This window comes from Fukomys damarensis, unplaced genomic scaffold (genome assembly GCF_012274545.1).
Source record: "Fukomys damarensis isolate Sample0158 unplaced genomic scaffold, DMR_v1.0_HiC HiC_scaffold_28, whole genome shotgun sequence".
NCBI classification, from domain to species: Eukaryota; Metazoa; Chordata; class Mammalia; order Rodentia; family Bathyergidae; genus Fukomys; species Fukomys damarensis.
In genome coordinates, this window is record NW_022900940.1 from 40,595,999 (window position 1) to 40,612,602 (window position 16,604).

At 42.1% G+C, this 16,604-nt stretch overlaps 1 protein-coding gene across 6 annotated transcripts in view; it reads right to left on the reverse strand.

Annotated features, from left to right (window-relative positions):
• Positions 1–16,604, reverse strand: part of Cacna1d (calcium voltage-gated channel subunit alpha1 D) — a 325,064-nt gene that overhangs the window by 111,539 nt on the left and 196,921 nt on the right. The window lies entirely within an intron of this gene.

The following is a 16,604-nucleotide window of genomic DNA, read 5'->3' on the forward strand; positions in this document are numbered from 1 at the left end:
GCCATTAAAAATGTAAAGAAACAGGTTTTTGGAACAAGTCTAAAATATGAAGACCTCCAACACAAACATCACCATTACATACGATAAACATACACTAATAAGAGAAAAAAAAAACAGACATAGAAATAAAGTATCTCGGGCATCTTAGGATGAAATATGCTTTGTTTTACTATATTTCCTCGTTAGATGGCAAAAGAGCTTTTCTCTTTGAAGGGTTCGTTTCCATGGCTACTAAAGACATCCCAATTTTTCTAGCAAAAAAATTTCCCAGTGGCAAGAACCCATGCGTGTTGCATACTAAAAGTTAGACTTCTCATTAAAAAACAAACAAACATGTTTTAAACCAGATGTTGTGGTATACACCTGTAATCTCTCAGCTACTCTGGAGACAAAGGCAGAAGAATTGCAAGTTCAAGGCCAGCCTGGGCAATTTAGAGAAACCCTGTGCCAAAATAAAAAAATGAAAAGGACTTGAGTATAGCTCACTGCTCTCTGGGTTCAGTGCCCACTACTGGAAAAGAAAAACAAAAAACAAAAACATGTTTCAATAGGTATTCTTAAAAAATACAGCTTGCTTGTTGGATACCACTTTTTCTGATTGAAATATCAATACCAATCAGATGAACCAAACCAGTGTCATCACATATTTTCAGGACAAGCTTCAAATATTGCTACTTAAGAAATACACCTCACTAGACTTATGGAGTCCAGTGTGGTTCAGGAAAAAATAAGGTAAATTTGCATTTGACCTCTGACATGGGATAACGACAGGCTCATTAAGAGTAAACACACGTGGAGGCCCCAGGCCCAGCACATGCCCTACTTACACAGTATGGTGTGTTGTGCAAAGGGCTGGTCAGACTGCGTACCACGGCTGGCTGACACCTGCACGTGCTATTCAGAGAGTGGCTGGGCCTTCCAACTTCAGACGAGCAGTGTGGACCCAAGGAGGAGGCTGGAACTCAGTGTATCTGTCAGGGTGCCCCGAAGCAATACCCGTGGGAAATTCAGTCCAAATCCCACCTACGGACCATGCAACAAGCAGACCTCTCGGTGAGCTGCACTGAGAGGCAGAGGTCCCTTTCAGGAAGAGCTCACGTGGAAAGGTGGGTAGGAAAGACCCTCTCTGGTTCTCTGGCATAGGTGAGAGAGAACAGAGCAGGAGCGCTACGTCACAGGGGGAGCCTGAAGGATCGGGCGAGACCCACCCTCCACAACAGGATCTAAAAGGACTGTGTGAACCCTGATGAGACCTGCTCAGGGGCAGATACACAGGAAAAAGGAAACTGATTTCTCTAAAGCCTCATACTCCACGGGTCTACTCTGCTTTAGATAATTAGTTCTAGGAAAAGAAGAAACCTGACAGAGCATGAAGAACAGAGCGCCTCAGGATGCATCAGCAAACCTGTGTGGGTAGATGTGGGACCCCAAAGGGATTCCCCGCACCAAAACAGAAAGAGCGCTCAACCAATGGGAACAGCAGCTTGGGCTCGGGAGACAGACGGATCTACTCATAATTCCTGGCTCTACCACTGACTAGCTGCATAAATGTGAGGAAACTGATAAGCTTCTCTGAGTTTTATTTGCTCATCTGTAAAACTGAGGCAAAGAACCCTTACTTCACTAAAGTAGTAGACAGTATCAGATGACATAAACTAGGTAAAGCACCCAGCCCAGGGCTTTGATATATAATCTAACCAAGTTTGTAACAACAGGGAAATTATCTCACACAATATACTTCCCAGGCTTGACGATCAAGATCTATAAATCTTTCCTCGTCTGAGAGGCACTGGCCATAGCTACCTGCCAGGCCTGGCCTTCATCTGCATCTCCACCTCTGCTCGCCACCCAAGGCCCCATCCCGCACCTCTCCCCCATGCTGCGGTCCCTGCTCGGCCCTTGCCTCACCCCATCCCTCTTCCAAGGGCAGCTGTCAACCACCTGACTTCCAACACTTCGACAGCTCCCACAGCTTGAAGGAAAACCCTTGCCTTCCTCCGTGGGCATTCCGAACCTCCCATCCACTCTTCCACCCACAGCCAGCCCGCCTGCCAGCCAGGTGCGCCCTGGAGGCTTCGCTGTCACTCATCCTGGCTCCAACACACATCCTGACACTTGCCACAAGCCGGAAAGTGCCCTCCTTTCTTTACCGTCCTCACATGTCCTGTCCGTCTCTTCCATGCTTCCTCGGGGGAGCCCGCCCTGACCCACCAGCCCTGCCTGCCACTGCTCTCCTGAGCATACTTTGAGATACAGATCAGATGCTAAAAGGTACTTGACTGATAGTCAAAGAGGGAGAGGGTGCAGCTGCTGGAGTCCACACAGGGGTCTGCAGCCCCTCGGGGTCTCTCCCTGGACAACACCCTCTGGACAGGTGGGGTACCATCACCCATGGAATTAGGTCCAGGCTGAAATGCCTGGAGGCTCTGAAGGTGTCCGCAGACAACTTAAACCAAGATTTACTGTAAAGTGGAATTTCAAGGACATGACGGAGGTCAGAGTAGATTAGCGCCTTATCCTTGAGTCCAAAGTCTTATGACAGTCAGACTTCAAGAAATCAGGTTAATGCTTCAAGTGCCTCTCCAGGTCCTAGAATGACGTCGGGCCCCAGAGAGAAACACTATCAAGTGAACATTCAGACTACAAATAAGAAAGCCTTTCCTACCCACAGAAACAACCTGACCTGACCACATCAGGTTCACACAGAGTACCCTTCACATTTAGAAAGGTCTCTGAGTTTATGAAGTCCCTTTCTAGCAATTTCTCTCCTTGGTTCTAAGGACAGCTCTGTGAGAAAAACCACACAGCAGATGGGGTTATCCAAATTTTACAGATGAGAAGCCTCAGGGTGGGGAAGTATGACCAAAGTCATGTTTTTAGGAAGGATGGAACCAGGAGCCGAGCTGAACTCTGCCTTTGTGCTATTCTCACTCTAACAAAGAAAAACTGTTAACCACAGCAACCAGTACTCCCCTCGGCTTAAGGAGCCATGGCAGGCTAGGCCAAACACAGACTGCAGCCACCAGCACTGCTTACTCACACGGCTGAAATAATCAGCACGATATCCCAGGTCCTGTGTGTTGAGAATGAAGCTTCCCACACCTCCACACCCCAGAGCTGGGTGAGCACAGACCACAGCTGTAGGACAACATCAACTCCCTCTACAGGGGATGTTAAAAGTGCTTGAATGATAGTCAGAGAGAGAGAGAAATCCACAGAGGAGGCTGCTGGAATCCACACAGGGGCCGGCAGTTCCTTGGCGTCTCTCCGTGGGCCTGTTCATAAGCAACAGCTGATGGTTCAAGAACTGGTGGGCCTGAGACCGAATGAGCCAGGGTTTCGGCCAGGTGAGCGCCTCTGCCCATTCGAAGGTGTTACCACTTCAAAGCAGCCCAACTTACACCATCCTCCCCGTGTTCCTCTCGTCTCTGACTCCACCTTTCCCTTCACTCTTCAGCCCTTCCCAGGCCCTCTCTTGCCGCTTGAGAGCAGCAAGCTCCCCCAAAACCTTCAGCCTCTTCAAGGGGATCCCACATTCTCCTTGCTTGGTGGACCTTGCAGCCCTTTCCCGGTCCTGCCTACCTCAGGGCCTCCAAGATTTGCTGTTGCCCTTCACATCTAAGCCAATACTCTCTCATCTGACCATAAAAATCAAACAAGTAAAAACACCTGCCCTTTGAGGTGGGCTACGTGACTCCTCCCTTTGCTCGCTATTGTCTTCCATCAGTGCTCAGACCACAGACCCTCATTCCTGGCTCTCACCCTTCCTGTCCCTCCCAAGTTCTACTGCCATTCTGCAGCACTCTAAATGCCTCTGCTTGACCTTGCTATCTCTGGGCTTTTCAATCCCTCTACATATGAATCTTCAACGATGAGTCTCTTCTGGGCTACCTCAGCCACCCAATTCTGCTGAGACATTCTAAACTTCATCACATACCTCCCCCAAGTCTTTAAATTTGCCCATGAATTCAAGGCTTGAGCTCTCTGTTCACACCCCCCCACACACACCTTATTCCAGCTGACCTGCTCAAACATTTCCACGAAAAACACTTTAACTTATTCAAACTTTCAGGTCCATTAAAAGCTCCATTCCCCTCTGGTCTGTAAGAGTTCTCCTATCTACCCTAAATTTCATGACCCATTATTTCAAGGATATCCTTCCCAATCCTAAACGCCTTTCCATCTTTCTTACTACATGTACTATTCTCTTCCTCCATGCCTAGATACGAACAGCCCAGGGTAGCTACAGAGACTCTTACAGCGGGACAGATGATGTCCATACAGATTCATCATCACCAGCTTCAAACCAGACCCCAACGCTCCCGACCACCACACCCTTGTTTCTCCGATCCACTCACCCACTCTCCACAGAGTATTTTCTGCCTTCTCTCCTCAGACATTTGCAGAGACTACTCTAGCAGTTAACCTTGCTGACCCCTGGAGTACCTGTGCTCTGCTATCCATTCCTCTCTCCTGCACTCTGTCTCGCAACTCCAGCCATCTTGGTCTCTGTGGACTCTTGGCTTCATCTTCTCCACTCGGGGGGTCCACAGGCCCCGTGTGGGCGTTCCCTCCTTTTATCACGACCCAGGAACCCTCAAGCCATTAGGATGGGGCAATCACGGAGCTCACTGCATTACTTCCTGTGTCTCAGGGATCAATGACCTTAACTGTTTCATGTCTTGAAAATCACGGTTTTATGTATTATTTGGCTTGGGTTTTGTAGTTGCTCCTTTCTCCATTGAATTATTTAGTGCTGTTACAGAAAACCATCTGCCCACATATATTTTTTCCAGATTTTCTCTTAAATTTAATTCTTCTATATATTGTCTTTATGCTAAACAACATTGTATTTACTGGAGCTCTACGGTAAGTCTTGAAATCAGGTAGCATGAGTGCAAAAACTTTGTTATCAAGATTGTTTTTGGTCATTGTGCTTGCTTTGGCAGCACGTATACTAAAATTATTTTTGCTATTATAGGCTTTCTATGATCAAACATAAGGTTAGATTTGGCTTGCCCATTTTCTTAGGAGGCTTTATAGGATTTATGAATTCAACAACACTAAATCAATAAATTCCAAGACAATGGACATCTTAATATTAAATCTTTCAACCCATGAGCATGGTATGTCTCCATTTATTTAAATCTTTTATTAATCAGTGTTTCATAATTTTCAGTGTAGAAGTTTCCCATGTCTTTTCTGATACTTAGTACTATTTTATTATACTGGTCTTCACATATTTTTTAGAATTTCATTTCCATGTTTGAAGTTTATATATAAAAATGAAATTACTTTTTGTATACTAACTTTGTATCCTGTGATACTGTTCTATGCACATCTCAAGTCCACTAAGTTTTTGGTCCACCTATTGGGACTTTATATTAAACAACCATGCTATCAGGGAGTAGAAACAGATTTTTCTTTCTGATCTTTTTCATCTTTTATCTCTTTTTCCTGCCTTAATGCACTGATCAGTACTTTACTAAAATACTGAGTAAAAGAGGTGGGAGATGAATGCTTACCTTATTTCTCATCTTAATAAGAAAGCATTTAGTCCTTCACCATTAAATATGATGTAGCCAGTTTTTCTGTAGATGATGATTTTTAAAGGTTGAGGAAGTTCTTACATATTACTAGTTTGCTGTGAATTATTACTGCAAAGGTTACAGAATACTGTCAGTGGTTGTTCTGCATTTACAGACACAACCAGATAACTGTTCTCCTTCTTTATGTTAATATGATAAAATACACTGATTTTCCAACGGTGAACCAACCTTGTATTTCTGAGACAAGCCCCAGTGAGGCAGTATTCTACTCATATCGCTAGATTCCATCTGCTAACATTTAATGTGAGGGTTGTGCCTATACTGATGAAGGGTACTGCTCTTTTACTATTATGTCTTTGAAGGTTTTGGTATTGAGATCATTTTGGCTTTGTAAGCTGGGCAAGACTCCTTCCTTCTCTTATTATCTGAACAAATATTTTCTTAGGAATAATATAATTTCTTTCTAATTTGAAAGAATTCAATCTAGGTCTCTGGGTTTTTTTGGCAAAAAGTTATTGAGTTCCATGTTAGATGCAAGTACATGGCTCATCAGACTTTAAATATCTTCTTAGTATGCTGTATTTTTCAAAAATTTACCTATATTTCCTAAGTTATTGAATTTATTGTCATAAAAATGTTCAGTATCTATAATTTTTGTGGTGCTACCTCTTCTACTATTGATAATCTATTCTTTTTTCCTTTTTAGTTTTTAATCAGTTTATCAATTTTATTAAATTTGCAAAAAGCCTACTTGTGGTTTTACCTTTATGATTTATGTGCTATTTTGATTTATTTCTATTTTCACCTTATCTTGGTCTTATCTGCTCTTCTTTTTCTAGGATGCTAGATAGATAGGTCATTCAATTTAAACCTTTCTTCCCTACTGATACAAAGTTTCCATTACACACTGTTTCAGATGAATCATAGAAACCCTTCAGATGTACTTTATATTTTAAAATATTGACTACTTTTTCTGATAATGTTTTGAGTTATAAGAGGTTAATTTACATTTGGGAGATTTTCTAAGTTGTTACTGATTTCTATTTAAAATTTATTCAAATAAGAAAAATGTCACTTTATAAGGTTTCGATTTTTTTGAGATTTAGTGAGACTTTTTATGGTCCAGATATGACTCATTTTGGTGAATATTCCATGTCTTCTAAAAATAACGTGTACTCTGCAGTTACAGGACACAGTGTTCTGTAAATATCAATTAGGTCAAGTTAGCTGATCATTATTAACCTATGTAAATACAAGTTAGATATTACCTGTATCCCCTTGCTGTATCAACTACTGAGAGGTGATTGTAAAAATTTTCAGTTCCAATTGTGGACTTACTCATTTTTCCACTTAATTTCGCCAGTTTTGGCTCTGAGTATATTAAGGCCACTATTGGGTGCAAACAAATTTAGTTATCGCTGTGTCTTGATAAACTGACCCTTTTATGATTATGAAATGTGTCTTTTGAGATTTTGAAATGTTCCTTGTATTGAAGCCCACTTTGTGTGGTATTAATATGGTTACCTCACTCTTATTCTGAATCTGTGACACATATCTAAGGCTGCTTACACTTGTATTCAATCTGACCACGTCTATCTCTTAACTAAAATAACGTGAGAATTTCATTTAATGCAGTTATTGATATGGCTGTTTATGTCTGCTATCTTGCTCCTTGTTTTCTGTTTGTATCCTATGTTCCTTGTTCCTTTTTTCCCTTGATTTAATTTTCATAATTGAGAACTACTTAGTAATCCATTTTACCTTTTTAGTATCATTTTTGCTTTGTTTTTTAGCCATTGTTCTGGAGATTATAATATGTATCCTTAAGTAATGTCTATCATGCATTTATGTATTATCTAAAACCCATACAAGAATTTAAAAACAATAAAGTTCCATTCTATCTTTTGTGACTCTAATGACCTATAGTTTCATTTACCCTGACGCTATCTTTACTTCAACTGTCATTTTGAAAAATGAGAAAAAGCTTTCTATTGTCGTGTTTGCCGTTTTTGGCGTGTGCCCCTGGCTAACTGATTGAGCCCCAGAGCTTCCCTTGGGCCAGGCAGCCCTTTACCACTGAGGTACACCCTTGACTTCCCCAAGGTAGGATCTTGCTAAATTGCCCAGGCTAGCCTTGAACTTGGGATGCTCCTGCCTCAGCCGCCAAGCAGCTGAGATTACAGGTGTGTACCACCACAGCTTGGTGCTCATTTTTTAAGTGAAAATTTATGTTTGTATCTGAAATCATTTTCTTTTAGCCCAAATAATTTCCTTTAACATCTCCCATAGTGTAGATTTATTGGTAGCCAATTTTCTTGGCTTTCATTTAAAAATTTCTTTACTTCAACTTAACTCTTTGGAGAATATATGATTTCAATGGAATGTTTTTTAATTCTTTTTCAGCTCTTTAAAAATATTCCATTTTCTTGTGTCTTGCTTGCATTATTTGTAAAAGTCACTCAACAGATATCCTATTCCAGCAGGCAATAAGGCTTCTCCAACTTCAATTCTTTTAAAGTATTCTCTATCTTTTAGTTTCAGCAGTTTGAATTTGATGAGCTTCAGAGTTGTCCTCTTTGTGCTTGTACTGCTTGACATCTGTTACACTTCCCAGATTTGTAAATTTACAGTTTTTATAAAATTTGAAACATTTTCAGCTATTTTTCTTTAGAAAACTTTTTCTTCCCTTTTCCAATTTCACACTGAACAGACTGCTTCTTATACCACAATATCTGCACTGATCTTTTTCACGCAGCATCGAATCTATTCTTTTTTGCAGATACTGTATTATTTGCATTTCTCTATGCAGGTTTACTACCTGTTCCCTTACCATATGCATATTCTTGCTTCAGTTCCTCAGAGAGCCACAGTATAGTGATCTCAAAGTCTGGCTACTAATTACAGTATTTCTGTCATCTCTTGATGTGTTTCTATTGACTTCTGTCCCACTGATTATGGATGTTTTCATGTCTCATAATTTTTGATCATAAGAGGAAAGAAACATTTGGGAATCATCTGGATTTTTATATCTTCCTTTAATGGGCATTATACTGTTGTTTTGCCAAGTGTTTCATTTATTCATCATTTGGCCTGATTCTTCCGAACCTGTTTTTAAGACTTCGGGACAGATCTAGAGTAGCCTTATGCAAGTAGCCTCTTGCCAAAGTCTGGCTTTTCTGAAGTCACAAATGGTTGCCCCACATAGTCATCAAGGTCAATCTGGTCAGGACTCAGTCTGGTAAGATTTCTAGTAGCTTTTTCCTGCCCGGCCTCAGTGAGTATTGCCTGGCACATAAACAGCTTAGCTTAGCATATGGTCAAAATTTTTAAGAGGACCTCTATTCAGATTTTTGGAGCCTTTCTCTCAACATGTCTCTCTGTTACTCTGTCCTAAAAATTCCAGCTGTCTTAGCACCCTGAACTACATTCTTTGCCTCTTCAGCAAGTAGACTGACATCCTTGGGTGAGCTCTCCTCCCTCTGCCAGTTCTAAAAGTGTCTCCAGACAAAAAGCCAGGAGACTGGAGCTTATCTCGTATGTTTTCCTTCTGTCACAGATCTCAATCATGTGCTGTCTATTTCCATGTTCTGAAGACAGTTTCTACGCACTTGTTGTCCTGTTTGATATCTGTTTATGGTGAAAAGTCCATTTTGGTACAATTACTATGCTGTGGCTGAAAGAAGATTATAAGAGCCTTAAATTACTCTGCCCACATTCTTTATCTATTCAGTCGATTCATACTAGGGCAGCCACAGTGATTTTTATACCCAAAATTTCCCAACATTTTATAAAGTGTTAAAATATTCACACAAGTAGAAAAATTATACAATAATCACCTATATGCTTACCACTAGATTCCACAATCAATATCTGCTACATTTTTAAAATCACCTATCCATGCATCCTTCTATCCAGCTACCCATTTATCTTACCATTATTTTAAGGTAAGTTAAAGACAGACTGCAACTTTTATAAAATGCAAATTTCAATCACTACTCCCTGCCTAAAATTCATCACTGGATTCCTTCCCCCTGAGCTAAGGACCAAGTTCTGTGACATGGTCTACAAGGACCTATGTCACCCAGGCTCTGCTGGCAAGTTTCTTTCCTTATTTTCCCTTCCCCTCTCCACAGACGAAAGTATCTAGCAACGTTTTCTGCCTCTTATTCATCTGTGGCACTGAATCGGACCAGGTGGTTCAGAAGGGTTTGAGGTCATCTCAAACACTGCCGTTAGGCCAAGTGCAGCTATCTTGCTCCAGAGAGCAGAGGGTAAAGTCATTTGGAAAGCCCTGCAAAGACAGAACGCACAACTGCCCAGTGTCTTTCTACAGCAAGTCTCAATTTTCATACTGTGGATTCATCTCTTCCTAAGGTTCTCAAAGATAAATCTCTGAATCATATGGTTTTTTTTTTCAGATTAGAAAAATCTTTTTTTAAAATAAAGAAATGATATCTTTCAGGGTTTAAAATTGAGAATTCGTTTTACATCTATCTCCAGGTGCAGTCATCTCAAAAAGCAGGTGATACCAATGGTACTCCCTCCCATGGTGGGACCTGTAAATGCTTTCTCATATAGGCTGGAGAAACGCCGTGGATGCATACCTCTACTGAAATATTAAAATGCAAATCCCAGAAAGGAGCAATTGGTGAACTTTAGTTCCATATATGATAAACATTCTGGTCAACGTATATACCAACCTGCCCTGCAATAACAGTATTTGATCTCTGAAAGCAATTTTACTAGCCTATAAAAGAATATTACACAGAAGAAAAAAACTGGTATAAAGTTGACAGTAGCATCTTAGAGGCAGTTTTCAACATGTTTTCTACAAAAACTCAAATTATTAAACCCATAAACATCCTTTTCTCTGCAGAACTAATGGCAACTGTTAATGTCAGAAACTGAAAAGGGAACACAAGAAAATTATGGCTTTAATTTCAACTATTAAAGTCCCAACAGCTTTCCAAAGAGCTGGGTCTGTGGTTGAAAGCATAGTAATAAATTCTCCTCCCATAGGATTTGAGATCAACAGATTCAACAGCCAGCTCTGCACCACTATTGCCCTCAACAACCTCTTCCCTCTTCTTAAAACGGCACAGCAACACACCAGAGTGTGCAGGTGGAGGGAAATCTGCTGACGGTCTACTTAGCACAGAGCTTGCTACAGGCAGGATGGATACCCAAGAGGGCACATGTGGCCAGAGGTGCCTCCTGGGTCCTCTGAGGCCTTTGCTATGTGCTATCAAAGGGTATGGTCAGAACAGGTGATAGCCACAGCTGACAAGTGAGAGCGTGCCACTCAGTCTACTGCCAGTGCCTGGCTGCTGTCCACTGCTGTTGCCAAGGAAACAGACGTCAGCTTGATGGAAACAAGGATCAGCGAAAACTTTCACTTACCTCGTTTCCACTGATCCCGACAGCCATTTCTATGGAAACAGTAGTCGCGAGTCAGCAGCAAAGAGGTTACCACTCACTTGTTAACGTCAGGTGTGGCTACCAGCCTGTGTGCTTCAGATGCCATGGTACCGACAGCACCAGGATCCTCTGTCAGCTATCCCTGACAGCCTCCTGCAACAAGAAAGCTCAGTGTTCAAAAGTACATATTCAGGTTTGCTTTGGTTCTTTACTAGAAAAAGGAAATTTAGCATTCTTCCAATTAAAGTCAAACTGGAGCTCAATTTCTTGTTCTACCAAAGCCAGTCCACTAAGGTTACTTAATGATTTTGGCACCCTAACCTCAGCTCTGGTCCCATCTGTAACACCACGTCAAAGTTCAAGAAAAGTGATACTTAGCTATATGAAGAAATCCTTTGAACAGACAGCCTAAGTGAAATCAAAGGCAGCTCTAGCAAGCTGTAGGGAAGTATTTTGCTACAAATGCTCATTAAAGGTGTCTCTGGCATACCACAGCCCAATCGCTACTAATTACACATAGCAAAAACAAATTAAAAACCATCTTACAGAGAGTGTTCCACTGTTCTTTTGTTTTTAGACTAGATTTCTATGTGCCTTATAAAGAATTCAACAAAAGTTCTCTGTTGACCAAGCTATGGAATTCTCATGGCCTCAGTACATCTCTACTCTGTTAACATACTTGTGAAAACTCACACTGATGGCTTGCTTCATCATTCTATGCCCTCAACAATGTCCTTTCAATTTTGTTAAGGAATTTGACTGCTTCTCTAAGATGCAAACATGTTATTAGTGTGCACGTGGGAGGAAATTCTGTTATTCATTTTCTATCAGCACGAATCCCAGTCAGAAAAAAATGTGTAAGAATGCCTATTCCTGGAAGGTATGCCTCCATTCAGAAAATATCCACAAATGATAAAACCACAACACTAATATTCAAGAAGAATCAGAGATTGCATGGCCCATAAGGGCATGAACATAAATGGACCAGGGTACAAATCACGATGCCCCAAACCTGATTCCAGTCTATAAAATTCTGATACAATTCAGTCCACAGTCCCAAAAGGGCTCCTACCACCCTCCTTCTTCAGTCTATACTGTAAACTCCTGTTTCAGGAAGCCCAAGGTTTCATAATAGTAGCTGTGCCTGAGTCTTTGTCTAAGCCCTTGGTATCTGATGTCTCAAAAATGGGTTGCAGAAGTGAAACTCAGCTCAGACTTGGGGGAGGGACTGAGAGGTGATGACTAGCAAGTGGAGTATTTGCTCTGGGATGGCAAAAATAACCTAAGTTTGACTGTGGCTGTGGCTGTAAACTCTGTCAATGCGCTGGGGTCTACTGAATCTTACATTTGAGGTTTTAAAGTTGTGTAGTGTACAGATTTTTGGTTGTTTTATTTTTTTTTAATGAAACTCAGAAAGACGAACTAATATGAAAATTGCCCTTGCTTTTCTATAATGCTTCACTTCATCCATTTCACCTGCAAACAGTAAAGTTAAGCAAATCTCCGGTAATATAGAACTGGATTGTAATTTTTAACAATACCTGTGACCTAGAACACACAAACAAAGACTAACTCAGAGCTGAATGAGTCTGAATTTATAGACATGAGCTGGGTTTACATTCAGTTTTATGTCATAAAACCTGGTTTATTAAGAACATTTATCATCTAACAACCTAAGAGGCCTGTTTCAGAAAGTATGTAAAATGTTTCTACAAGTCATTGACAAAAGATTTGAATTCAAAGATGAATTATAAATTATTTTAATCTATTTTTAAAAGCAGGCCCAAGGGATGGCTTATGTAGTAATAACCTTTAGTATTTATCACTCATGTCACTTACACACACTTATGTAATAATTATGATAGGGGCTAGGGATATAGCTCAATGCTACAACACCTGCCTAATGTGCATGAGACCTGGGAAACAAACACCTTGCCTTTCTCACTGGTGCAGACATGTCTTGACCAATTACCATTAATAAGGGTGAAAGGGCTGAAGTGCTTAGATTCTTCATCTGCACAGATACTCTTCCTGGGGCCTTCACAACGGCAATGACCAAGCACTTTACATCCTTCAGCTCATCCAGTCCTCATTGAATGGCCTAAGGTTGGTATTGTTACAGCTCAATTTTATAGACGAGCAAAGGAAGGCTCAAAGATGGTGGTATTTGCTTTCAAACTCACAACCGCTCAAACCTATATAGAGCAAAGACTCAGTCTTGGTTATCATACTCTAATGTTGGTTATGCTTAACCACTGTGTTACAGAGATGCCATTTCCCTATATTTATGTTTAAAAATACACCTTGTGAAATATAACTTTATAGTAACAATTTAGATCTGCCTAATACTTTAGAGTAGATAAGGAACATCTACACCTCCCATGACCACCTCTTGGGTGGGAGACTACAATATTCCCTGGGAGGAAGATGGCAAGACAGGTTTATTCCTGGGTCAGGGATGAGGAATCTGAGGCTCAGGGAGGCCAGAGGAGTCCCGGATGAAGGAGGACACTGGCAGGGCAGAGCCCAGCTCTTCACCCATGCGGGGCACCTGAGTGATATCTAAGGGCCTAGGGGATCCTCCATTTTGGGAGCTCAGACACCACCGCCCCAGGAGTGGTCAGTGGCAACTGGGTCCTGCAGTGGAGAAGTTGCCAGTCTGCCCGATGCCCATCAACACTGTTCCACCCCTGAGAATCCAGCAGTGACTCTCCAGAGACAATGGGCTGAAATGCCAATGTGCTCTCTTGTGCCTGAGTACTAAGGAAAACCTCAAAAGAGACAGGAGCTAAATGAACAGTTTTAAAAGTAAAAAATCGTCAAGCTTCTAAAAATCCAGCATGCAAAGATAAGCCGTACATGACTTGTCTGGACTGAAGACTTAAAGGGGGTACACTTTCCACTCCCTTAGTCATAAATGGCTCATCTCTCAGAGACAACGTAATGGTTAAGGGCCACACTAGCTACAGACACCCTCAGCCCCTCCCATGGAGCACATCATTAAGACAGGGAGTTGATCTGGCTCAGACTCGATTCACAAACGTGATAATCACCTTGAGGAACAAAAGGTTTGTTAGAAAACCAAAGATTTTTCCAGAGCATCAGTTTTGCAATGCCTTAAAAATATATGGCACCAAATCAACTGTGTAGATTAAAGTCAGTATAAGAATACAATACGATGGCATGGCCACATGGAAAAGGAAGGTGCTAAAGAGCATAAACAAATGTTTTAAAAATGGTTAACGGACTGAGACACACAGCATCATCTAGCATTCCTTCACTAGGAGACAATAGCATGCACAGTCCTCGCTAAAGAGTCTGAGCTGAGAGGCTTTTCATTCAGTTCTTTGGAATTACACTTGTGTTGGTCTGGTAGTCCCTCCGAGGCTGAACTACACAAATTGTCTTCCTTTTGACATTTAAGTCCTGGTTTTATAACACCTCTAGTGCTCCCTTTAAAAACCGTGAAGAAAGGATCTTAAGATGAAAATAAAAATTTTTAATTTGCCTTAATGATAAAAATACAAACAAAAAAAGCAAAAGGACACAGCTGGGTAGAAAACTATAGGGAACTGTCAGAAGGGGAAACGCGCCAGGGTCTCATCCAGTTTCCCCTGCTACAATCTCCTGCTCTTTGCAGATGCATCTCACAGAGTCCCCAGGTCTTGCTTACACCCACCTCACCAGGAGAAAACAAAGGCCGGAGAACCAGGCCTCTTCTATGTCTTAGCCATCCTGGCACCCCCGGCCTCTGGCCCAGAGCCCTGCCCTCCCCAGAAGCTCAGGAAATGCTGGTCAAATCGGCCAACAAGGCTGAGAGGCTCTGCTTTGCCATCACTGTGCTTACTTCACCCAAGGCACACGTCAGCATTTCCTACCGCGGTTCACACCTTTCTCTGCAGGGAGTAGAGCAGTGTGTGGCCCCCAGGAGGCTGGGCAGTGTGGGCTGACAGTGAAAACCGCTGGGAAGGGACTTGTGTTTCCCATTTTAAATGTATGTATCATTTGCATTCTACTGAATAGTTTTCTTCTGCTGTAAAAATAATAATGTCTTTGAAAATGTTACTTTTTCCTCCAGATATAGTTCAGAAAACTGGGTGTTCCATGAGGTTGTCTCCTTTTTTTCTAAACACCTAGCTGTGGGTGCCTAAGGGGTTTCATGTTGAACTCTCATTATTTTAAAGGAGAGCCATGGTCATCTTTTCCTGTTCTGTTTTATTTTGTTTTAAGCATCTCATAATTTGGCTCTGAACTCTACTTCATTCAATGGTTCTTGCCCAGGAAAGCTAAAAGATAAGGCATGTCACCAGCACTGTTAAAATTAGTGGTTTCCATGGCCTCCGTCAGTTTAGTTGGGTTCAGGAGACACGGGGTGCCAAGGAATTCACAACAGAACCGCTGTTAACCTTGTATGGGTGGCTCCTATGGCAAAGTTTTTCAGGGGATAAATTCCACTCTCATGGTCCCAACTCTAACCTCAAGCCAAACAGGCTCATTAGGAGGAAGAGGGTCTTTTAAGGTTGGCAGTGAAAGAATATGGCCTGTAGGAGAAAGCTTGGGCAGGGGAGGAGGAACACTGTCACAGCCTCCCACCCTGCGGCCAACACCAGCCCAGTCCTGGCCCCTGGCTTCTCTTGTTGGAGGTGGAAAGGAGCAATGGTTCCTGAGCCATTTCTAAATAGCGGGCTCACTCAACAGCGTCTAGCCACTGTGTGGAACCAACCAAACTCAATCATGGGGATCACAATGCATCTCCTTGGAAACAGGCCAGGTGGGTTTGATGGAAGGTGAAGAAAGGAAGCCAAGACAGGTAACTCAGTTCTGCTTTCTGCTCTGTAAAGGCAGTGCTTCAAAAAAAAAAGGCAATTAATGTCTCTTCACTAACTTGGCATATATGAAGACATCACTTCCCTGAGACAGAGCCTCAGAAAGAGCAGAAAGGGCCAGTGAGGAGTAGATAAACTTGGAATCAAGAACAATGACATTACTCCCCGAGGTTGTCTGCTCCTAGCAGTGACAAAGGCTGGGGCAAGGGTGGTGGATGCCTCCAGGCTCAGTCCAGACAGCCCCAGCAGACTCCCTTTTCTGGGGTGCTCCCCTCTCTCAGTGCCTCAGAGATGGTGAGCCACAGAGCTGCCCAAAGGGCTCCGGACGGCATCTCCAACCACGGTGACACAAGGCACCCAAGGTGCATGCTGGACCCTCTATGTGGACAGGCAGTCTGGGGACTAGGCAGTAAGCAAAATGAATCTCAGCAAGACTGAGGGAAGGTAAGGACTATGATAAGTCCAAAGAAATGCATATGCAAAAGCTGACAGTCATTCTGCATTAAAGTTCTACAAGGTGTGATTAAACTGAAGCAGAGGGACAATTCTCACAACAATCGTAGTAGAATACTAAGCTAATAAAAGATCCCAATCTGAGGAAGGAAGGCTCTGAAACTCTTCAGTGCTCTTGTGCTAATCTAGGTTTATTTTTCTTTCTCAACAAAATCTGGAACACTGGGGAGTATTTATGATGCTCTGAGGGAGGTACAGAGGGCCAGGTTATGTACTAAGGGAAAGAGACCACCCTCCCACCCCCACCCCCAAGATAAAGAAAGGTCTTTCTGGGGGAGACCAAGCCTGGGAAGCCTTT